General features: G+C 37.3%; 1 long non-coding RNA gene across 1 annotated transcript in view; it reads right to left on the bottom strand.

Moving 5' to 3' along the window:
* LOC147344297 (uncharacterized) overlaps nt 1–26,089 on the bottom strand; it is a 152,784-nt gene that overhangs the window by 52,953 nt on the left and 73,742 nt on the right. The window contains exon 3 of the long non-coding RNA XR_015155389.1: nt 24,331–24,401. This is a non-coding gene — a long non-coding RNA (uncharacterized LOC147344297). The remainder of the gene's footprint in view (nt 1–24,330; nt 24,402–26,089) is intronic.

The raw sequence follows: 26,089 nt of genomic DNA on the forward strand, positions 1-26,089 counted from the left end.
ATATAATCAAGAGAATTAATGAATGGGGTTAATTGATGGGTTATAGGTTCAAATAAAACCAAGGATTGTGTTTTCAATAATTACATTCCCATTTTTTATAATCCTTACCAATATTGAATACTTATAGACCAGATGAGTTCCTAATCCAAAGTGAAGAAACAATAAGTAATCAAAAATTGTATGCTTTTTGATCCTTAGAGTCAATCTTTAGCAACCACTCCAAACAAAACCCACCAGAAACTGTACTATTCTAGTGGGGAAACCGTTAGACTGTAACAGTCCATCTGTTCACTTGAGAATAAAGCACCTATTTGTTCCTAATCCAACGTATATTGTTTTTACAACATTAAATACAGCACTAGAAGTAGGCTCTGATATTTCCTCCCGTCTTTCTGGCACTTCTAGTTGAAAAGACACTCTAAAATGTACTGTAATAAAGTTTATTATCCATCTGCATCTCAGATACAATATGCATTAACTAGGAAATGCATAAAGATTTACAAGTGTGACTCTGTTTGATAGCATGGCTCTCTGAGAATGACTAGTAGATCATATCTAAATGAGAACAGGTTACACTTCGCTGTGACTACATCTTGTTTTCTGAAACCTTCACTCCACACAGGCCCCACTCCTCTGCAGCAATCAGTTGGGCAAATACCCTCTCCCTCCCCCCATTTTGTGCTCCTTTTGTAGAAGAAGCATTGTATTTGAATGTGCTTTTTGGAATAAAAAATATTCAGCGTTCCATTAATGAGATAATGTATTTATTTGTTATGACAATAAACACAGCTGCAGAATGGGCCATAAAGAAATAGATGACTTGCAGGTTTCTGTGCCTGATATGTCAACTGTAATTGAGAAATAAATTAAATGATCCATCTGCTTCCCATCATCTACTCCTTTATTTTTGTCAGTATCCATGGTTTCTAAAACCAGTCAGAACTATTTATATTAATTACTTACTAAAAAAAAAATCCATATAGAAATTAAATGACTTCGTAATGCAATTTTGCCAACCTCTATCATACTGTGCTTCTTTCCAACATTCAGATCTAATGACTATGATGAACTCTTTCTACTTATTAATAGTTTTCACTTTATCATGCCAATATTATTGAATTTTCTCTTTATTACTATCTTATAGGACCTGCTAAGATAATATCTCATAAAATAGGCTTAACAGTAATTTAATCTATTACTCTGGCAGTGTTTGCCAAGGAAAAGGAAAGCAAACAAAGAATAAAAAAAAAAATAAGCAAGTGAAGAAAAGAAAATAAACCTGTTTTACATAGGTTGCAACACAAGATTCAGTCTGCCTGCTAATAATATTCATAAATGAGGGCTAAAATAGCCAACAGCCACTGGAACTAATTAAGTATAATTGAACTATTTTTTCTTCCTACATCATTGTTGTAATCATCCCACTGAGAAACAAGTCAGTGTGAGGAAAAGCTGCAAAACCTAATTTGTTTTCTCAAACATTTGCATGTTCACACTTCTCCACTCTGGAACATTCATTTCTTTCTTTCTTTTCTTTTCTTTTTCTTTGAGGCCCCAGGAACATCCCTGAGATAATACAATAAATTATTTTCAACATTTGGGGTGATGTAGAGGGGAATAAGAATGTTAAGCTCTCTTTCAAAAGTTCTTTATTGACATCTTTTTTTTTTCTTTTTTAACTACAAATAAAATTTGTGTTCAGGTGGGGTGGGCAGTAAGGATAGAACTAAAGGAAAACAAACAGAAAACAAATAGAAATCATTTAAACTTTCAACAAGCAAATATAACCAAAGCTAATGCTTGTTTGTTCTCTCAGCATTTATCCAATGTACTGTATTCATATTTTTAGACAAAACTGAAGTGTTATGTTGCTATAAGAAGCAACAGTTAGAACCGGACATGGAACAACAGACTGGTTCCAAATAGGGAAAGGAGTACATCAAGGCTGTATACTCTCACCCTGCTTATTTAACTTATATGCAGAGTATATTATGCAAAATGCCAGGCTGGGTGAAGCACAAGATGGAATCAAGATTTCTGGGAGAAATATCAATAACCTTAGATACGCAGAGGACACCATTCTTTTGGCAGAAAGTGAAGAGGAATTGAAGAACCTCTCGATGAAAGTGAAAGAGAGTGAAAAAGCTGGTTTAAAACTCAGCATTCAGAAAACTAAGATCATGGCATCTGATCCCATCACTTCATGGCAAATAGATGGGGAAACAATGGAAACAGTGACAGACTTTATTTTCTTGGGCTCCAAAATCACTGAAGATGGTGACTGCAGCCATGAAATTAAAAGGCGCCTGCTCCTCCTTGGAAGAAAAGCTATGGCCAATCTAGACAGCATATTAAAAAGCAGAGACTTTACTTTTCCAACAAAGATCTGTCTAGTCAAAGCTATGGTTTTTCCAGTAGTCATGTATGGATGTGAGAGTTGGACCATAAAGAAAGTTGAATGCCGAAGAATTTGTGTTTTTGAACTGTGGTGTTCGAAAAGACTCTTGATCCCTTGAACTGCAAGGAGATCCAACCAGTCAATGCTCAAGGAAATCAGTCCTGAATATTCTTTGGAAGGACTGATGCTGAAGCTGAAACTCTCATACTGTGGCCACCTGAAGCGAAGAACTGACTCCTTGGAAAAGACCCTGATGCTGGGAAAGACTGAAGGCAGGAGGAGAAGGGGACGGCAGAGGATGAGATTGTTGGATGACGTCACCAACTCAAAGGACATGAGTTCGAGGAAGCTCCAGCTGCTTGTGATAGACAGGGAAACCTAGCATGCTGCAGTACATGGGGTCACAAACAGTCTGACACGACTGAGTGACTGGACTGAACTGGAGTACTGTGAGACTGTGACCTATTGTTTCCAATTAACAAGATATTGCACCTTTCCTTGACTAAAGATTCACATCATAATTTTAGAGGTTGCAAGTTATGCTGCCATCTTCCCATTAGTTATAATTCTGTGGGTACAGCCGTGTGTTTGTTTCAGTTTGTTTCAGTTTCCTTCTGATCACTTTCCAATCATCTACTAGCAGGACTGGTACCAGACTTTCCTCTAAAATGAGGATGCTTTTGACCCATGTGTTAGAGGCTCCATGGCTCAGCAAAAGGAATTCTACCCAATCTTAGAAGTCACTTTTTCTTCCCAGTTTTACTGAAGTGTGATCGACAAATAAAATTATACATGCTCGAGGTATATCATTTGATTTTGATATATGTATACATTGTGAAATAATCACCATAATCAAGCTAATTAAAATATCCATCACATCATAGTCACTATTTTCCTTTTCTTTCTTTCCCTCTTCCTTCCTCTTTCTTTCCTGTGAGAACACTGAAGTATTTCCCTCTTAATCAAATTTCAAGTATGCAACACAACATTGCTAACTAAAGTCACACTGTAGTACAAAGGTTGTTATGCCAGATGAATGTTTTCTAGATGACGCTTTTTTTTATTAACTGAAAAAAAAACAAAAGCAGAGTTCTTTTTAAGAGTTTCGGGATACATTAGCTTTCCTATGTCTCTGCTGCTGCTACTGCTGCTAAGTCGCTTCAGTCATGTCCGACTCTGTGCGACCCCATAGATGGCAGCCCACCAGGCTCTCCCGTCCCTGGGATTCTCCAGGCAAGAACACTGGAGTGGGTTGCCATTTCCTTCTCCAATGCATGAAAGTGAAAAGTGAAAGTGAAGTCACTCATTCATGTCTGATGTCTCTAATCTCCACATTTCTTGTTGCACAAGGTAACTTCTCTGCCCACGGGCCTTGAGACTTGTATTTATTACATGGAGCCATTGTGATGGGTGTAGGGGGTGGAGGAAGTAAGGTCATTTTCCATTTTCCTCTATGTCCTTGCCCTTACCATTCCTATTACCTCATCCTGGATCGCCTGCAGCAGAGCATGCCCACTCATGAACTGTGTAAATTGGGGCAAATCTCCCTATCCCCTGATAACCACAATGGAATAAAAGTAATTCCTACAATATGAGGCACTTATAACAAATGAAGGAATTCGTAAAGCACTTACCAAAGTGCCCTGTCTCTTAGAAAGTATTCAAAAACATCTCAATTAGCATCACTTCAGCCCCAAATATCCCCATACTTCAAATTCCAGCTCAGCCATCCCCTTTAGTAAACATTTACTGTGTCCTCAGTTGTATATAACTCTTCTCTCTTCTGACCTCATATTTCACAAGGATTTCTTATAAAGCACTGTAGTTAAATGTGTTAATAAAGTGGCCCTCTTTAGAAAAAGATATCTTCATTTCCTACTCCTCAAAAGCTGTAAATACTACCTTATAAGGAAAAATGGATTTTGCAGATGCAATTAAGTTAAATATCTTGAGATGTGGAGATTACACTGGATTATCCAGGTAGGTCTGATTTAACCATAGTAATCCTTACAAATGGGATGCAGGACAGCAGAATGAGTAATAGGAGTCTGATGACAGATAGGACAGACTGGAGGAATGTAGCAACGGATGAAGCAATGCCAGCAGCCTCTAGAAGTAGAAGAAACAAGACACGGAGTCTTCCTTGCAGCCTTCAGAAGGAACTAGCTGTGCTGGCAGCTTGATTTTAGCCCTGTAAAACTCATTTCAGACTTTTGACTCCTGGACGTTTAAGAAAAAATGGTATTGTTTTAAGGTTGTGGCAATTTGTTACATGAGTGATAGGAAATTAATGCACTATCTAGCAGGAAGACTAGCACGTTGTGGATGTTCAATAAATATTTAATGAATAAATTCATTGTAAACACAGACAATAAAAGGATAGTCTATTAAATCATGTCGATTGAAAAGGTCTTAATCAATCAGCTCATAAGAAAAAGAAAGAAAATACCAATTCCAGAGCTATATTTTCTCTCTGGGAAATAAAACACATTTTAAAACTGTGGAAGTTAAATTATAGTTCAGTTTCATCTGCCCATCACTTAGAAGTCAGGGTGGATTTTACTGTGGTGCTTAATTTATAAAACTGGAAAAATAAATCACAACAAATAAGAAGGCACTGACTAGTTTTTCGATTTATTTTGTTTTAATGGTACTATAACTCTCTAAGAAAATGTGACAATTGATTCTGTGCCATATTTAGGAAACATACCTCAGCTCAAAGGAGCCAAAACTTGAACAAAGGAATATAACTATTGTTCAATCACATGAGTCTCTACTCCCTTCTCTGCTTCTTGATTTAAATATCTGTTCAGGGCATACACACAAAATAATTGCCATGCTAAGATGGCAAGCTGGAAAGAATGATCAGGAACAGCTTCTGCTTTATGATTTATGAAATATTCCTCATTCATCCACATGGAAGCTCTGAACTGTAAGTGTAAGTCACCACCAATTTCTAAGACTAGACCTGGTCATATTTCAAAATAAAAACGAGGATGATGTTTTCATCCTAGAGGTGGAATTGGCCAAATTTTTCTTTCTATCCTTTGTTTCCCATTCTTCCTCTCTGCTTCTTGGGATTTGTTTTCTCTGGAGTCACGCACTCAGCCAATCACTGTGTACACGTCAAGTGACCGAGAGCCAGCATACCTCCTACCTAGCATTGCTGAGACAACAAGCAGAAAAATCTGCTATAACGCATTGAGTCAGACAGGGTCAGTTCTCAGATAAGACAGGAGGTAAAAATGAAACATGGTTAAAGACAGAAACTATATTCTGATTGCAGCTCTATTATTCCAAGGCTATCTAAAGATTTTAGCATGTTATTTCCTAAGCATTACATCTCTGAAATGGGTATCCAGGGAAACAATACTCTCCATCAGCTTAGCTCAGACTCACAAATCGCACTATTTCCCAGCTAGAGGTAGAGTTCTTCTTTCTCACTAAATATAAAAATCTCTTGGAAAAATCCCTAAGTTGGAAAACAATAAACCCATATTCCATTCCTGACTCTGGTCGCTAATAGAGATGCTTTTGGCTACAAATAATAGAAAATCCAACACCACTGGCCTAAACAATGAACACATTTATCAAATGAAGGGTTTGGAAATTCGTGGATTATTAAGACAGAAGTCTGATAGCAGCATCTCAGCTTGTGCTCATTTCATCCATGCTTTTCCAGACTCATTGTGTTTGCCTTATCCGTCAAGCTAACTCCACTAAGGGCCACACATTATCTGCTATAGCTATATATGTTCCAATAATATGAAACATCTCAGCAAGGACATGGGAAAAATCTTCTTCTTTTTTTTTTTCCCAAGACTGAAGACATTTTACTCAGAGACCCCTTCAGAAGATGACTTCTTACATCTTTTTAAATGATGTGGACCATTTATAAAGTCTTCATTGAATTTGTTACAATATTGCTTCTGTTTTATTTGGGTTGTTCTTTTGGGTGTGAGGCATTTGGGATCTTAGTTCCTGTATTAGGGGTTGAACCCATACCCCCTGCACTGGAAGGCAAAGTCTTAACCACTGGACCGCCAGGAAAGTCCCTTCTCATACTTTTTGAATCAGTTGCATGGATCACCTTTAACTATTCACAGTAGAAAAATTTAAAAAAAGAAAGAAAGAAGCAATTAAAAGAATATTGTTAAATTTTAAAAATATATAATGAAACCTTAGTTACTATCTTATAATCATGGGGTCACTCAGTTCAGTTCAGTCGCTCAGTCCTGTCTGACTCTTTGCGACCTCATGGACTGCAGCACGCCAAGCCTCGCTATCCATCACCAACTCCCGGAGTATACTCAAACTCATATCCATTGAGTCAGTGACGCCATCCAACCATCTCATCCTCTGTGGTCCCCTTCTCCTCTCGCCTTCAATCTCTTCCAGCATCAGGGTCTTTTCTAATGAGACAGTTCTTTGCATCAGTTGGCCAAAGTATTGGAGTTTCAGCTTCAGCATCAGTCCTTTCAATGAATATTCAGGACTGATTTTCTTTAGGATGGACTGGTTGGATCTCCTTGCAGTCCAAGGGACTCTCAAGAGTATTCTCCAACATCACATTTCAAAAGCATCAATTCTTTGGTGCTCAGCTCTCTTTATAGTCCAACTCTCACATCCACACATGACTACTGGAAAAACCATAGCCTTGACTAGACAAACCTTTGTTGGCAAAGTAATGTCTCTGTTTTTTAATATGCTTCTAGGTTGGTCGTAACTTTCCTTCCAAGGAGTAAGCGTCTTTTAATTTTATGGCTGCAGTCACCATCTGCAGTGATTTTGGAGCCCTCAAAAATAAAGTCTGTCACTGTTTCCATTGTTTCCCCATCTATATGCTATGGAGTGATGGGACCAGATGCCATGATCTTAGTATTCTGAATGTTGAGGTTTAAGCCAACTTTTTCACTCTCCTCTTTCACTTTCATCAAAAGGCTCTTTAGTTCTTCTTCACTTTCTGCCATAAGGGTGGTGTTATTGGCATATCTGAGGTTATTGATATTTCTTCTGGCAATCTTGATTTCCAGCTTGTGCTTCATCCACCCCAGCATTTCTCATGATGTACTCTGCATATAAGTTAAATAAGCAGGGTGACAATATACAGCCTTGATGTACTCCTTTCCCTATTTGGAACCAGTCTGTTGTTCCATGTCCACTAAGCTCATTTAATTCAACAGATCTTTACAATATATTTGCTAAGTATAGACTATCAGACTAGGTCTGCAAAGGTATCAAAGATGACTAACACACAGCTTCTCCTTCTAAGAATGGTACACATTTGTGAAGGATCTAAAATAAGTGCAAGAACAACTATAGGAAAGGCTTATTATATAAATCCAAATGAAAACGTTTACATTTAACTTGACCTAAATTGTGAAGGGCATCCGGTGCAGGAAAGAGGATGGGTGAATGAGTCAAAGCCAGCTTCATAGAGGAACTGGTGTTGTAGACAGACCTGCAAGGTTTGGATGGATTCGATAGCTGCAGTTGCTGAGGGCCAGTTCTTCGTATGAAGTAAGAGCCTAAGTGTGATAGAAAGTTGTTGCATCTGCCTCTTGGCATCAGGGCTCTATTTTCTTAGTAAAAATAAGTTGTTTCTATGGAAGCATGTGTCCCACTTTCATGCTTTTGGAATCCAGATGATTTCACACACAGCCTTGCTCCAGGAGTGAATGTGTTCCCAGGCACGTGATCTTGGCCCACTGTTTATATTTTCCTGTTCATAATCATTGCTTCAAATCCAATCGAAACTCATCCTGGAACTTTTTTCTAATTACTGAAAATATAAGCTTCTTTGTCACTGGATTTGAACATGGGAATATTCAGGCCTAAAAAATCTTATAGAAAATTTGCCATTGCATAGACCTAAGACTGAATCAGCTTAGAGTCATAAAATGGAGATATTGAGACCTGATGACATAATCTGGTCCCCTGGTTTAAACATCATCTGAAGTCAGCCACCATGGTCTATTCTGTTACTTGGGTTAGAAAATTTATTCTTTGGACCAAGACTTAAAAAAAAAAAAAGTGTATCTGTATATCTTATTTCAGTCAGATTTTCAGTCATTTATAACATAAAGAATCTGATTATTGAACAAATGCATAAACTAGACAACACTAAGGTTTCAGAGGGGGAAAAAAACTGGTAGAGAAGAAAAAACCCTCTGGAGAACAAAAAATTATCTGGAATTTTTATTTGTATCCAGTGTGAATCTACACTTCACAGTCCCATGAAAAACCAACTTTCATGATTAAAGGTGACTGAAAAATTATTTGCTACTTTGCCTAGTGCCTAGAAGATATATAATTTCCTGCTATTGAACCTGGTAAACTTGCTTGACCAAATATATATGGAGAAGTAATGTTTTGAGGTATCTGATGCTAGGTCATTAAAAGCATGTAGCTCCCATGCTCTCTTTAAAAAACTCTCTGAGGGTGTTGAGCCAATGAATAAGAAATCCAAACCCAAAATCTCCATAATGTCCACACTGAGTTAAAGGGATGTGAATGAAGCCAATTTGGACCCTCCAGACCAGCTCATCCTGCAGACAAATGCATTCCACTGGCCTACATTCATTCCACGTGAACAGAAGTATTGCCCAAGCCTTGCCCAAAGCCCTGAACTACAATGTTTATCATTTAAGCCACTAGGTTTTCCAGTAGTGTTTTATAAAATAATAGCTTATTGGAATAGAATTTGGTAGCTAGTATTAGGGTGCTATAAAAAAAAAAAAAACTTTATGAAATGTGACGTTTAAACTGGACTGGGTGGTAGACATGTTAAAAAAAAAGTTCAGGCAGACTTATGGTGAAGGCTGGAAAGACAGAGAAGAAATTAGTACAAGAGTATGGATAAAAATCACCCTTGTAATATGGTGGCAAAAAGCTTGGCAACAACTTGTCACTTGGGGTAAAGTGGAAAACATAAAATACATGTAATGAACTGGTGGTTTGGCTAAGATGATCACTAGGCAAATCATTGAAAGTGCCATCTGGTCTCTTTTGATGACTGGTGAAAAATATGGACATCTATCTATCTATCTTTCTATCTTGAATGTGGATACATAACTATTCTGATTGTGGGCAACATTTATATGAAACGTAGATAAGTTTGGCTTTGCTAGATTTAAAAATAAACCTATTTTATCATTACCATGCTATCCAAAAGCCAGAGTCCTCTCTCAAAGTATAAATTGTCAACAGGATAAATAACATTAAAAAGTTTTAAAACCAAAGTGTTTTGTTAAGATTTTGAAATAATTTAAAGCCATGCTTCATAGGCGCTGCTAACAAGATAAAGAGGCTTTTAAAGAGTATTGGCTTCTGCATTCTGGTTCTCAGCCTAAGCAGAGAGAAACCTGTCTTGTAAAGATTTGCAGGTGTGATTTCTTCTAATAACCTTAACACCAAAACATTAAGAACCCCGTGAACATTTTAAGAGAATTGCAATTAAAGGAAAAAAGATTCAGAGAATAGAACCAGGAAGTGAGAAGGCAGACCCAAGAGTTTCAAAAAATCATTCTCAAGTGGTGGAACTGAAACCTAGTCAAGGAACAAATATGTTTCCAGCCAGATTTCTGAATCCCTATGGTCTAATGACTGCTCTTTGCCTCTCATTGCACTCTTTTTCAACAGGATAACCTATTTCAGCTCTTATTCTTTGTGTGAGTCTAAAATTCCCTTTCTTCCCATCAAGAAGGTCCATTTGCATTGGTAGAATTTTGGCTGAAGAAGGAGGAAAAGGTTTTTTGGAATTAGAAGTCTGTTTTTTCCATCTCAGCTCCACCACTTACCAATTCTATGTTAGAGAAACACACTTGAGCCTTGGTTGCTAACTGAAAGGGGAATAACAAGACCTATCTTGTTATTTCAATTTCCGTCACTCTCTCTTCTTCATGAGTTTTAAGGACTGATGTAAACACTTTAGTGATTGATAGATCACAAAAGTTATTAAGATAGTGAATCTTAGTAACTCACTTTACCCTTATTTAGGTTAGAATGATTGAAGAAATCTTGTCTATTGCTGTGATGTTTGGGTTTCCCTGATAGCTCAATTGGTAAAGAATCCGCCTGCAATATAAGAGACCCCAGTTTGATTCCCTGATTGGGAAGATCCACTGGAGAAGGGAATAGGCTACCCACACCAGTATTCTTTGAGTTATTAAAATTCAGTGAGTGAATGTTTAGTTTTAATAACCTACTACATCTATAGGATAAGAAAAAAATTGAGAAGATATGCAGGCTCTGCCATTAACATAAACTTTTCTTGGATGAGCAACTTTCCCTGGTGCCGAGAAAATCTGAGGCTTTTTGAGGAGGGTTGCTATAATTTATGTATTGCTAGCTGGTACATTTTGATAAAGCAAACTGAATGTTGCCAATAGAGCTGTGAGTTCTTAATAAGAACAGCCCAGTGAAAAACTTTAAAAATAGGTTTCTTAGGTTAAATAACTTTAGAAATCAATGCATATATTATACTTTCTCTTAAAGAGCCATCATTTTAAGCAGACATTTTAAATTCAATGAGATGAAAATAAAATACATGCATTTTTAACTTAGAGGAAAACTAGAGAGTATTAATAATACAAACAAACTTATTTATAATACATAAATAGATTCACAGACAAAAAAAAACATGATTATTCAATGTGGGGCATAAATAAATTAGGAATGTGGGATTAGCAGATAACACCACTATGTATAAAATAAAGAAGAAATATTTTTTGTAGAGCACAGGAACTATATGCAATATATTATAAAAACATATAATACACAAAAATCTGAAAAATAGGTATACATATAATGGAATCACTTTGCTGTGTACCTGTAACTAACACAATATTGCAAACCAACTATATTTCAATTTAAAACAATAATATGAATTAAAGTTTTTATCTAAAATAAAATTTCACCCATACTTGGCTGTGGTATATAGCTTTTGAGTGGGATTCGAAACTGATTAAACCATACACTAGTACAGTGCTCTCTAACAGACTTCTCTGAAATGATGAAAATTTTCTATATTGTATTGCCTAAAATGCCAAGCAGTAGTCACACGTGGGTACCAAGCCCTTGAAATGTGACTAGTAAAACTGGAGAACTAGTTATATATGTATACTTATTTGTGTACATATATAAACCTATACTTAGATGCCAGCCAGTGTTGAATAACACAGAGAAAAGGAAAGGGGGATTAATTTAAGCTTCTTTATTCTGCTTCCTTAGTTGTTCTATCTTACTCCTGTCTTCCTTACCATGATTAAAGGGCATCAGTCATTTAATCAAAGGGATGCTAGATGAACAGGCTAAAAGTGATTATCTGAATCAACTATATGCCAAAAAAACTAAAATATTTTCAAAAGGTGGTTATCTGTTTTTAACCATATATATATGCCTTTGCTGCAGTAGTAAAATAATGTTTTAATTTTAAATCCTTCGTCTCTAGTGGCTGCTGATCTAAGAATCCACATTAGAGGGGTGGGGCATAGGGATAGCATTTACCAATCAGAATATTAGATTGTTATTAGAATATTCTAATAACAGAATATTAGATTTTCTTGCTGTTTATTAATCAGCAACATTTTGAAATTTAAAATTTTTGTAGGAAACTGATAGACGTTAGTTGACCAATCCTATCATTTCCCCACATCAATTTATTAACTAAGTAAAAGATAAACATTGTATTTCCTTTCTTTTATGTAATATATATTTATTTATTTTACATAAACTTATTATGATATGAATAATATAAATTAGTCAACTGTGGCCTGCAGTTAGTAACCATCAAATATGAAGTTCAGCATTTATTAAAATTTAAGTTATAACATTGACTCTTTCCACTACCGATTGAAATAGTAGGTTGTCTTTGTTTTTGTTCATTTATTTTCCCTGAGTATACATTGACATTAGCCATCTGATATTAGCTTAAGACTTGTCAGGTTTGTCTGTGTTTATAAAATTTATAAGACTGCTGTTGCCTTTTGTGAATGTGTCAGGGCAATATTTTGCTAATCTTCTACACCTAATCAAGGAAATATAATCTCTAGCTTTTCTGTTCTCGCAAATCATGGTCCACTCAAGATCAGTTTATTCCCCAAAGTGGGCATGAAGTTCTTGTTCATGAATAGTTATTTCAGACTACAACTGAGCTGTGTCTCTTATATCATTATCACAGTCTAACTGTAGGTAAAGTGATTTTCTCCAAAGACAAGTATCTTTAGATATTACAGTTGACAGTAATACAGCTGTAAAACCAGTTGTAACAAGGTGCCTGTGACTGATTAATTGTTGGACTATTGAGGCAAGGCATTCTGTATGTTAAATTCTACTTTATAGACAAAAAGAAGAGGTGAGGATAGAGAGAGACTACTTACTATAGATCTTTGTGTGATGTTGTATCTCAAGATAAGAGGAAAATTCAATCTACACTCATGAGACCTCTTAGTTTGACTTGGACAGAGGTTGCCCCTTGATAGCAGTTTTCTTAGAGTATAAAGCAGGACAGAATAGTGTAAAATTGATACAGTGTCACATTGAAAGTATTTGCCACTAAACTGAATTCATTAACTCTTCCTTGTTTACTGTATGGGTTACTGGCCATATAGCCACAAGCAAGAAAAATGAGTTTTCTGCTTTGGTAAGTCTGCATTCTAGAAGAGAAATTAAAAACAGACATATGATTGAAATCTGTTACCACATTACCTCATTCCTATGGAGCAATTTACTTTTCAGATATTTTTTTGCTATGTAATAAATTATACTAAAATTCATTAGCTTACAACAATCACCATTTTTTTTTTTTTAGTTCACAATAATGGGGGAGTCAGTTGGGAGTTCTTTGATTGATTTAAGCTGAATTTACTATAAGTGTAGTCTAAGAAAAAAATCACATTTACCAAATGTGATTGTTTCAATATTTAACACATGTAAAGATATACTGTGGTCTTAGATTGGAAGAATCAGTATTGTTAAAATGCCATACTACACCAGACAAGCTACAGATTCAGTGAAATTCCTATCAAATTACCAAAGGCATTTTTTGATAGAACTAGAAGAAAAATCTTTTAAAATTTGTATGGAAACAAAAAAGCTCCTGAATAGCAAAAATAATATTGAGAAAGAAGAATGAAACTGGAGGAATCATGCTTCCTGACTTCAGATTATACTACAAAGCTACAGTAATCAAAGCAGTATGTTAGTGACATAAAAATAGATACGAAGATCAATAGAACAGGATGGAAAGCCCAGAAATAAAGCTGCATACTTAGGGTCAATTAATCTACTACAAAAGAAGTAAGAATATACAATGAAGAAAATGCAGCCTTTTCAATAAGTGGTGCTGAGAAAATTGAACAACTACATGCAAAAGAATGAAATTAGAACATTCTCTGCTGCTGCTGCTGCTAAGTCACTTCAGTCATGTCTGACTCTGTGCAACCCCATAGATGGAAGCCCACCAGGCTCCCCTGTCCCTGGGATTCTCCAGGCAAGAACACTGGAGCGGGTTGCCATTTCCTTCTCCAATGCATGAAAGTGAAAAGTGAAAGGGAAGTCGCTCAGTCGTGTCCGACTCTTAGCGACCCCATGGACTACAGCCTACCGGGCTCCTCCATCCATGGGATTTTCCAGGCGAGAGTACTGGAGTGGGGTGCCATTGCCTTCTCCGAGAACATTCTCTAGTACTGTACAAAAATAAACTCAAATGGATTAAATAATTAAATGTAAGACCAGATAGTATAAAAATCCTAGAGGAAGACATAGGCAGAACATTTTTGACATAAATTGCAGCAATATCTTTTTGGACCTGTATCCTAGGGTAATGGAAATAAAAGAAAAATAAACAAATGAGACCAAAGTAAACTTAAAAGTTTTTGCATAACAAAGGAAACCATAGGCAAAACAAAAAGCCAATTCACAGAATGAGAGAAAACATTAACAACAATGCTACTGACAAGGGATTGATTTCCAAAACACACAAACAGTTTGTATAATCCAACATCAAAAGAGCAAACAACCCAATCAAAAAATGGGTAGAAGACTTAAATAGATATTTCTCCAGAGAAGACATACAGATGGCCAACAACACATGAAACACTGCCTAACACTGCTAATTATCAGAGAAACGTGAATCAAAACTACAATGAGGTAATACATCACATCAGTCAGAATGGCTATTATCAAAATGTCAACAAATAATGTATGCTGGCTAGGGTGTGGAGAAAAGGGAACCATCCTATACTGGTTGTTGGGAATGTAAACTGGTACATCAATTATGGAGAACAGTATAGAGGGTCCTTAAAAAACTAAAAATATAGCTACTATATGATCCAGCATTCCCACTTTGGAGAAAACTCTAATTTGAAAAGATACATGCACCTCCATGTTCCTTGCAGCCCTATTTATAGTTGTCAAGCATGGAAGCCACCTAAATGTCCATTGACAGATGCATGCATAAAGAACACATGTACACACACACATAAATACACTATGGAATAATACTCAGCCATAAAACCAATGAGAAAGGTGCCATTTGCAGCAGCATGGATAGACGTAGAGGTTATCATACTAAGTAAATCAGACATAGAAAGACAAATATGTGATGTCACTTATATGTGGACTCTTGAAAAAAATTGTGCAACTGAACTTATTTATAAAACAGAAATAGATACATAGACATAGAAAACAAACATGTCTAACTAAAGGGAAAAGAAGGGGACATGAATTGAGAATTTGGGATTAACATATATACACTGCTGCTGCTGCTGCTACTAAGTTGCTTCAGTCTGTCCGACTCTGTGTGACCCCATGGACGGCAGCCTACCAGGCTCCCCCATCCCTGGGATTCTCCAGGCAAGAACACTGGAGTGGGTTGCCATTTCCTTCTCCAATGCATGAAAGTGAAAAGTGAAAGGGAAGTCGCTCAGTCATGTCTGACTCTTAGCGACCCCATGGGCTGCAGCCCACCAGGCTCCTCCGTCCATGGGATTTTCCAGGCAAGAGCACTGGAGTGGGTGCCGTTGCCTTCTCTGATATATGCAGTACTGGAAGAGAAGTCTGTAGTCAGTTGGCAATAGGTAGCAGATTGACTAGCAGTTGGGTGAGGAAGAACATGTTCACTTCCAACCTGCGTTTGGCAGGTTGTCAACTTTGGCAAAAGTGGGAGTCTATAAGCCTCAATTTCTTCACACAGGGGTGTAACAATACAAAAGCACCAACAGCTGGGGCTGCAAGCTATCCTGAAGCCTTGACTGTGAACTTGCACAAGGTCATCTTTGCCACAGACAAGTTAAAATACCACAACACAGCAGAACAGGTAGGGACTGAAACCTCATCTTTAAATCAGAAGTATTACAAAGTATTATGACCATTTTCATAATCTACTGCAGTCCCTTTTGCAGATTTTTCAGCATTCTGAAGCCATTATTTATTACTAACTATTGTTTTTATTCACTCTCAAATGCTGATGCTTTTTTAAAATTAAGAAATGAAAACAATAAATTATATTTCTATCACACAATATGTGCATGGGAAATGAAATAAGCTGGCAAATGCCCAAATGGCACATAATCATTTCCAGACAGATTAAGAAAACCTCAGAAGGTGTTATTTTTAAAACTAAGACGCTCTTCTGTGGCAACAGACCATGCTGCTCTGGGGATGTCTTCCAATAAAGAATATTTCCATCAGAAAAGGAATTTCAACCAACGTGATTTTGTCCCCAGAAAAAGGTACTTCAGGGGCTAGGAGGCCCTAAAGACTGCTGTTACTGCTCTCTGTTTACTCTCTTAATACTTCTGCAAGGAAGGGAACGCACACACATCTCAGTGTGTAACATTCGTATGGCACTTTGGAGCAGCACTTGAGGAACATTTAATAACATAAGTTTTATTGACAGTAGCTTGACTTCTGTGGTGTATTCCCTGACAGAAACCCCATCATCAGCCACCATTTAGGAGGAAAAACTTATTCAGTTAGCCTCTAGCAAGGGGGCCTCTTACCACAGTTCTGGGAAACCTAAAAATTCTGAAATTTATGTAACAGGGTGAGATGATATGGAAGAAGAAGAAAGAGAAGGACTTTTTAGGTGTTTTTAAGAACCTTGAAAGGTTCATCTTATGGCCCCATGACAAGAGGTTCAGCTCTCTCATCTCACATGTCAAGGAACTTCATCTTTTGAGAAATGCTTCACAGACAGTAGGACACTTGTATGAAAAATAGTCAAATTACAGTCATAAAGTTAATGGAACTCTACAATATAATGGACAGAATAGGCAAAAAGTCTTACCGATCATATAGTTCAACTTCTATCTGATGCTAGCTTTCTTGTTATAAGATCCACACTGTGTAATCATTTGGGAAATGTAATTATTTGGGCAATATCTCCAATGATGGGGAACTCTCTATTTTTATATTTGAAAATTTCTAAACATTTTCACATATGAGTATATGTAATTTTCAATCATGTATACTACTTAGCTGTCACTCAGCTAGCAAGGGAAACATAACAGTGATCAAGGGATATGTGATTTCTACCCTAGAGAGGCAGGAATATATTGAGAAATAAAATTGAATCAGCAAAGACAACATAGCATTTTACCTTATTTGGAAATGTACTCTCCCGAGTCAAATCAAATGTACTGATCTGGGATAACACTCTTAACATCAAACACAACAAATATTTTTTTTTTCTCCCGTTGAACATATCCATAAGGAATTTGAAAATAACTAGCAAGTCCAATTTGCAAGTTAAAATTTTTCATTGACATTCATTTCCTAATTCATTAATCCATAAGTCAATTTCTGATCTTGAGCATGTGGGGATTTTCAGCTCTGGGGTTATAACAGATAAGAAATATAGAGGAGTAAACTAATACCACATTGTAAAGCAACTATACTCCAATAAAAATAAAAAAAAGATATGTAGGAGAATAAAAAGTTTTCCTTGACCCTCTCATGGCCCCTGTCTGGGTTGGAAAATTAAACCGAAGAAGACAGAATAACAGGAGAAAAGCATATACATTTATGTAATGGAAGTTTTGAGTGACATAGGAGCCTTCATAAGGAAACACAGACCTGAAGAAATGGTTACAGTGGAGTGTTTTGTGCTCAGTTTGATGGAGAGCAGACAGTTGTGGAGAAATGTGATAGGACAGAGTATGAACTAAGGATTGTAAAGTGAGAGAAATTTAACAGTGTCTGTTCTGTTAGTTCTTCTTGGAGTCCCTCAGTCTTGGAGATCAGGATGTTTCTTCCCTCTTCTAGTACAGGGAAGGCACCCATCACATGAGGGTCTCAAGACCTGCTTCAGGGGAGAGTGGCAGAGAGAAAGGTCAGAGAGACCTCCTTGCTTCTGCCATTTTCTCAGACTCCTTCAGCTTAAAATATTCAATATGACAAGGTGACATACTCTGAACCCCATCAGAATGTAAATACAATTCCTCCTTCACGCTGTCCTGCCAACCAGTCTTACATCTGCCATTGCTCTCATGGAAGAATGCTCATCCAAATATCTCTCCATTTTCTGTTTAAAATACTACTGAAGAACTATGCTAAACTTTTATTTACATTAGTCTTTCTTAGCACAGGGACAATTTGGCCCTTGCAGGATATTTGGCAGTGTCTGGAGACATGGAAAAAGCAAGAGAGTTCCAGAAAAACATTTATTTCTGCTTTATTGACTATGCCAAAGCCTTTGACTGTGTGGATCACAATCAACTGTGGAAAATTCTAAAAGAGATGGGAATACCAGACCACCTGATCTGCCTCTTGAGAAATTTGTATGCAGGTCAGGAAGCAACAGTTAGAACTGGACATGGAACAACAGACTGGTTCCAAATAGGAAAAGGAGTACGTCAAAGCTGTATATTGTCACCCTGCTTATTTAACTTCTATGCAGAGTACATCATGAGAAACGCTGGGCTGGAAGAAACACAAGCTGGAATCAAGATTGCTGGGAGAAATATCAATAACCTCAGATATGCAGATGACACCACCCTTATGGCAGAAAGTGAAGAGGAACTCAAAAGCCTCTTGATGAAAGTGAAAGTGGAGAGTGAAAAAGTTGGCTTAAAGCTCAACATTCAGAAAACGAAGATCATGGCATCTGGTCCCATCGCTTCATGGGAAATTGGTGGGGAAATAGTGGAAACAGTGTCAGATGGTGATTGCAGCCATGAAATTAAAAGACGCTTATTCCTTGGAAGGAGAGTTATGACCAACCTAGATAGTATATTCAAAAGCAGAGACGTTACTCTGCTAACAAAGGTTCGTCTAGTCAAGGCTATGGTTTTTCCAGTGGTCATGTATGGATGTGAGAGTTGGACTGTGAAGGCTGAGCACCGAAGAATTGATGCTTTTGAACTGTGGTGTTGGAGAAGACTCTTGAGAGTCCCTTGGAGTGCAAGGAGATCCAACCAGTCCATTCTGAAGGAGATCAGCCCTGGGATTTCTTTGGAAGGAACGATGCTAAAGCTGAAATTCCAATACTTTGGCCACCTCATGCGAAGAGTTGACTCATTGGAAAAGACCCTGATGCTGGGAGGGATTGGGGGCAGGGGGAGAAGGGGACGACAGAGGATGAGATGGCTGGATGGCATCACTGACTCGATGGATGTGAGTCTGAGTGAACTCCGGGAGTTGGTGATGGACAGGGAGGCCTGGCGTGCTGCGATTCATGGGGTCGCAAAGAGTCGGACACGACTGAGTGACTGAACTGAACTGAACTAAACTGGAGACATTTTTGGTTGTCACAGCTGTGAAGGAGAGATGCTACTAGCATCTACTGACTAGAAACCAAGCATGTGGCTAAACATACTATAATGCATAGGACAGCATCTCACAACGAAGAATTATCAGCCCCCAAAGGTCAGCAGTGCCAAAATTAAGAAATCCTGATTAATATTTTTAAAGTATGTAACATAAGCTTTGCTTTGAGGAATTTATAATCTGGGTATGGAATCAAATGTCTATCTGTGCCATTTGTCATTCACCTACCAAGATAATGAGTTATATAATATTACACTGAAACGAAAGTGAAAGTTGCTCAGTCGTGTCTTACTCTTTGCAAGGCCAGAATACTGGAGTGGGTAACCGGGGTCTCCTGCATTGCAGGTGGATTCTTTACCAACTAAACCATGAGGGAAGCCCTCATATTACACTAGATTTTATATACAGTAGATTTATATATTTTCCTTTATTGAACTACAGATAATATGTGGATATATGGGAAAATATCCTTGTGATAAAAGTTTAACTCATATATTGTAAAATAGATGGGGAAACAATGGAAGCAGTGACCGACTTTATTTTCTTGGGCTCCAAAATCGCTGCGGACAGTGACTGCAGCCATGAAATTAAAAGACCCCTAGCTTCATCTCCTCAACTCAAGAAGACCACCAGGCTCTCCCTGGGGATTCCCCTCCCTGTGTTATGACCCAGGTATGCTCTCCAGGCAGTAAGCTGTTAATCACAGTCAACCTTGTCCATTTTCAGAGATCACTGTCCTCAGGTTTACAATGTCTTAAAAACTGTTGTTTCTTATATTTTATTTTCCAGTTTTTAGTTATTTTGTGCAGTGAGGTAAATTTAGCCCTGGTTACCTCTTCTTGGCTAGAAGTAAAAGTATTCTCTATTATTTTTTAATGATTTCATCAATTCTAAATAGTCCATGACATTCTAAATTCACAGTTCTGTGGAAACATCAGAACATATTGAATTAGAAAACAGTGTAAAACTAAAGAATAAAAATTAAAATGCAAAGGGAAAGTTACTAGTTGGTTCACAATTTGGAAAGGGAACAAGGTAATATTTTAGCATTGTTTTGAGGTCTCAGTTCTGATTCTCTAGGGAAAGAAGGGTAAGTGAAGCATTTTGAGAAGAAATAGTGTGTGCACTGGTGCGAAGTCATTTGGAAGCAGGATCCTTCAAATATGCACAGAGCCGAAGGGTATGAGTGGGAAAGACTAGCATATAATACGAGAAAGCTGACAGATCTTGAAGAGGCTGGCATGTAATTTTAACTAAGGAGGTTGAGCTTTACACTCTGAGATGTAGGAAACCATCATGGAATTTTAAACAAGGAAGAAACAACATCCCATTTGTATAGTAGTAAAATTGTGCTGGTGACAGTGGGGATATGGATGATAAGGGACAAAAACTAGAGTCAACAGCTTTGTGAATCTTGCAGTAATTCAGCTGGAAAAAATACACTGGGAAATTCTGTAGTTGGCAAGGTGTTGACAGTTTGGGAAATAGCACTGAATGCAAAGTCAACAACTACTGGTAACAATTAGATCTAAGTTTGAGAAAGTAGAAAATGGAAAAATATCTTGGATTGCAAATGAGATAGTGATATCGTTTACTGGGATGATGAATATTGAAAGTGAAGATTGTTCGAAGAAGAGGAGTTCTGGGGAGGACATGATGATTCTAGAAGCTAATGAACTGTCTGCTGAAGAGGAATAGGTGACAGTTAGAAATACCAAGTAGAGATTCTCTTTTAAGACTCCAAACAATCAAATTCTCCTAATAGCAGTGTTACATACTTCACAGAAGAGACAAAGCATTGGGCAGGGGTCGTGCTGGTTACACAAAATTTGGAAAGATCACAGTTAGAATAAGAAGAGGGACACAGTGGAGACAGGAAAGGGGAGAAAGACAGACAAATGAAGAAATTGTGTTTTTCACAGAACTTGCTCTGAACTATCCGGTTTTGGAGGCTGTAAAACAATTTTTAATAATTGCCTTGTTCACACTAGGAAATCTCTCTAATTGGAATCTCAGTTTCTTTATAATCTTGGATTTCAGATTAATGGTATTTTAGAAAAGAGAGCAATGAGTTTGGGTTATACAAAATTAATAAACAGAAACCTTAATGAAATAAAATCAGTATACCAGAAGGGGAAACTGTTACACTCTGCAATAATAGTAGAATCCAACAGAAAGAAGAAAGACCCCTCTTTTATCCTGAAAGAACTTGGCCAATAAACAACCCTGAACTGTTTATTTCTGTAACCCTTCCAATTTTCTTTATTTCTCTATTAAAGTGTTCTCTTTCTCTTGCTCTACATGCTCTTCCACGTAGTTTGCCACAGTTGCATAACCTGAATTGCAATTTAATGCTGAATAAACCCATTTTTGCTGGAGAAATATCTTATGGTCTGTTGTTTATGATCAACATTGTGATGGCTTATACAGAGACCAAAGAATATCCCTCCCTGCCCCTGCAAAGGCTCCAATGCTGCTGAGCAAAAAGATGTGGTGCCCACAAATTGAGCCCACTGAGCTCACTGCTTTTCTCACAAACTTTGGAATTTGAGCATTTCTCTTTGATTTGCCCTCACACCTTTGCATTTGAAACTCTCCAGGCTTTATTTGGGGTATATTTTAAGGTTGTGTTCCTTCTGGTTAAGGCACTTTGATATGATTTTGAGATCAGAGTGTTTCAAACAAAGCTGGTTGAGATGCTCTCAGCCTATTCCTTCAGGAGCAGGTTCTTCTTCACTGAATGATGCAAATTCATCTGTCAGCCCATTCCCTTAGAATTGGAAACTGAATGAGAAGCTTGTGGCTTGGGCTTCTCTGGGACCAAGCTGTTTCCTAAGAACTGGCTGGTGTTAGACCTGCAGACTGTATCTATAGCAATTTGTTTGATTGGAGTTGTTTGAGCTATAAGCTGTTTAAAAATCGTTCTTTTACTCTATAAAAATAACCTCTCAGAAATGGACCCCAGTTATCTAAATATTTTGAAGGTGACCCTGCACAGAGACGCCAGCTTATTTTATGTTTAAAAACTATGGTCCTTCCCCACATACAGTTTTAACTAAATAGACCTACCTGAACGAAGGCAATTTAGATTATCATTGGCCATTATGGGGAAATTCAAATACCCAAATTCAACTTTCTTAGAACCAAACTGGATTACAATAACTCAGAAAATTCTTTAACTGAATGGAATGCCTATTTTGATCGATACTCTGAGGCTTCTCTTCATTATCAGTAACCTAAAATCACCTCTCTGCAAACTAAGACTTTTAAGACTAACCAAAATAATCAGTTAAAGAGATAAAATGGCTCCAGGAGCCTCAGGTTCTTATTCCTTAGTTTCTTGCCTCAGACTGCCTTGACACCGGCTTGTTTTTCTCCCTAAGGTCCTCGCATTCAGGCTCCATCTCCGGTGTCATCTTCCTCCTTCCCTTTTATTCTTCAACGCTTCCATACTCACAGTTCCCCCAAACTAGTTCTCTCTTGGTACTTCTTTTTTCCTCGGAAACTCTCCCCATTTCCTTTTCCCCTGAATTTATCAGAAACTATCCCTTGAAAATTGAATCTTATTACGATCCAAAAGTTAAATCCTTAATTTCTTATATCCCCTGGACTAAAGCTGAACTGCAAGGAGCAAAGATTTTTCCAAACTAAGTGAATAACCTCACAGAGTAGCTGAGGAACTTAATATGGTCATCCAAACCTATCAACCTGGTTTCTCTGACTTATATCAGATGGAGATTTCATCTATTGGGAAAGACACCTCCAGAAGAACTCTCTTCAGTCTCACTGGGAAGTTGCCTATCAGGTGCTGCTATCTGATTCTTGCACTACGAAACTCCAAGGAATAGATTCTTGGATTCATGTGACATATCTAAAGGAATTGCCAAACACCTGACCCAACCTGCACATTATCTGGCAAACTGAAAGTAAAATTTCCTTAAATTGAAGCAAATAATACTAGATGAGACAATTTCCCCAAGGTTTCTAGAAACTAGAAAACCTGACTCTTGATGAGTGATGTTTTCAGAGAAAGATCTTGATCTAAAAGAAGAAATGTATAAAATTAATTAATAGGAACCTTAATTAAATAGAGGTCACAGAGAAGAAAGGGAAACTCTCACACCCTTTGTCAATTTCAGAGGTCAAAGGGAAGAAAAAGCACACTTTTTTTTTTCCTGGCAAGGACTCAGCCAATGAAAAGTTATGGGATTTTTGTTTATTATAGCTCGCCTGACTTCCTTTCACCCTCGGTAAAAGCATTTTTCTTCTCTTGTTATGTGGGCACTTAAACATGGTTTACCATATTTGGCAGACCCCCAATAAATCCATTTTTTCTTAAGAAATATCTGACACTCTATTTGTTTTAAATCAACAGAGGCAACTATTTTATTGTCCCAAAGGGCAGGTACCTTCATTCCTTATAATGGTCCCTTATGCCTACCAATGAGCAGCACAGAATATAGATGAGAACCTCTATCATAAAGTTTGATCAGCAATCCGATATAGCTCAGTGATTAGGATTAAACCTCCATAAAAATCAAATCGGCTACCTTAGCATACCACACTACCTATGCCACCTCCCACCTAGAATCTTTTTTATGTGCTCAGTCATATGTGAATTTCTGCAGCCCCATGGACTGTAGCCCACCAGGCTCCTTTGTCCATGGGATTGATAGGCAAGATCACTGGAGTGGGGTGCCATTTCTTCCTCCAAAGGATCTTCCCAACTCAGGGATTGAACTCACGTCTCTTAATTCTCCTGCATTGGCAGGTGGATTCTTTACCACCAGCAGCACCTGGGAAGCCCTCTGAATCTTTTTTTGGATTACACTATTTAGAGCAAGTCCAGCAAACAATGCTGGAACACAGAACTCTTGGAGGCAATCAAGCATGTCCATCTTCATGGAAAACCAACAGCTCACAAAATCAGGGAAAATGATCACAGAAAGTCACAATGATTATAAACGGTGGGTAAAGAGTGAAGGAGAAGATTTCTTGCCTCTCAGCCACAGCTGGTATATCAGTCATCTTGCAGCTTTCCCAGAAAGCTTGAAAAGCAGCAATGACACCTATGTTCAACCATTTAAATGATCTATTTTCTAATTTCAACCTTAAAATAAGAACTTTCTACAGAGTAAATAAATCACAAGATTCATACGTACCGTTTTTGGTCTTCTTGGTTTGTTGGTTAGCTGAGAGTGATGTGAGAAGGGCATATTGCTCATAAGCTGTGCTAGGAGGCATAAAAAATAGAAAAACATAAACCTCTTCTTCTTTCCTCCCTTTCTTGTTTCCTTCTTTCCTTCACTCCATCTCTCTTTTTATTCCTCACTTTCCTTAATTAAAAATATTATCCCCAAAGCGACTGAAATAAAGTCGGCATGCTTGTAAGTGTGGCATAAAGTTATACTCTGAGTTCCTGTAGTGAGTATAGTGAGAAAAACTGGTGATCTTTGTAATCTCCAGTAGAATAAGGTACTATGTTTTAAAATCTAGCCCATCTAGAGACAAAGAGCTGCAGCGTGGGCAAAAAGAGTGAGACACTTTACATGCATCCTGAATCTGCATGATAAAGTAGAAGCAGAGCAGGAGACAAATGAGAACATGTAGCAATAGGCAGGCATGTTTAATACGAAATTAAGTGGTAAAGGGGAGTTGATTCTGAGCAAATGCCTTCAGCCAAGTAGAACCCATGCATCAAATCAGCTAAAACCACAGACTTTCAAATAGCACTTCTGAAGAACAGTTACATAAGAATAGCATAGAAACAATGAGTCAAGACCACCAGCCTCTTAAGCTACACAAAGACTGGTGACAAAGGCATCATAAATATGTGTCATAGGCAGAAATCAATAACTATCTCAAGCACGGAGCAAAGAAATATAATGGCCAAGTTTATTAGGCACATTTCTATCCATCAAGAATAATAATTTGTTAACAGTGTGATGGTCTATCCTGATTGTCATGAGTGGCCATTAATATGTTTTTTCTCTTCTTACTTGTGTTTTAACTTGATATATTTTGTTAGCTTACTTTAGGACTTCCCTTAAGTTCTGTTTTTATGATTAACTCTGACCAAATGAAAATCGAATTACCTTTCACATTAGAAGCATAAGCAGACCCCTACTTCATTAATTTGCTGAACTTTTCTTTTTACCCGAACTCATTTATTTACCAACTATTTTTGACTATAAGTACTGGACAGAGTTTTATCTTAAGCTTCAATACTTTGTGACATCAAAATATATATGAGCTGATTAATCTGTTACTGAATAAAAGTGGAAAGTTACTCAAGTTGTCCTATTTTAGAATACAGAAACAAAATATATCTAATGAAAAACAGTTTGCATGTCTTCTATACTTTTATTAAGTAAGTGCTTAATTAGCATTTTTAGCACTCCAGACAATTTTTATATTCAAGCACAATTTGTTGCCCTTTACATATATCTTTATAATGAAGCATTTGACAGAATTGTTGGTTGGACTTCTTGGAAACTTAATCAGGGTGTTCATTATTTCCTATATAGTCACTATTTTCTCTGCTTGCATTCTAGAAATGCATTTTAAGGGAAAGAATAAGAGCTAATCTCTTTAGTTGAGTGTTAGCAGTAGTAAAAATGTAAAGGGTCACTGAGATATTGATAAGCAAAAAGACTTATTACTGTGGACATTGTAGACTGGTCCTCATCATTCTTTCCCCTGGCCTGTTGTCTCATTTTGTGTGCGTGAAGTGTCTCAGCTACTCTCATTCCATTGGGAAAATATAATCTAAGTGTAGTGATGATAACTGAATCCTGGCATTAAACAATGGGGCTGTACTGAGAATGTAACCCATTCCTCACTGAGTTTATATCACATTGATTTTTGCAAAAATTATTAATATATTGAAATATTCCTGGAAGACAGATATTCCAGAAAGAC

The sequence above is a fragment of the Bos grunniens genome, chromosome 26 (genome assembly GCF_055505025.1).
Source record: "Bos grunniens cultivar Pamir isolate PY7600 chromosome 26, Bosgru_T2T1.0, whole genome shotgun sequence".
Taxonomy (NCBI): domain Eukaryota; kingdom Metazoa; phylum Chordata; class Mammalia; order Artiodactyla; family Bovidae; genus Bos; species Bos grunniens.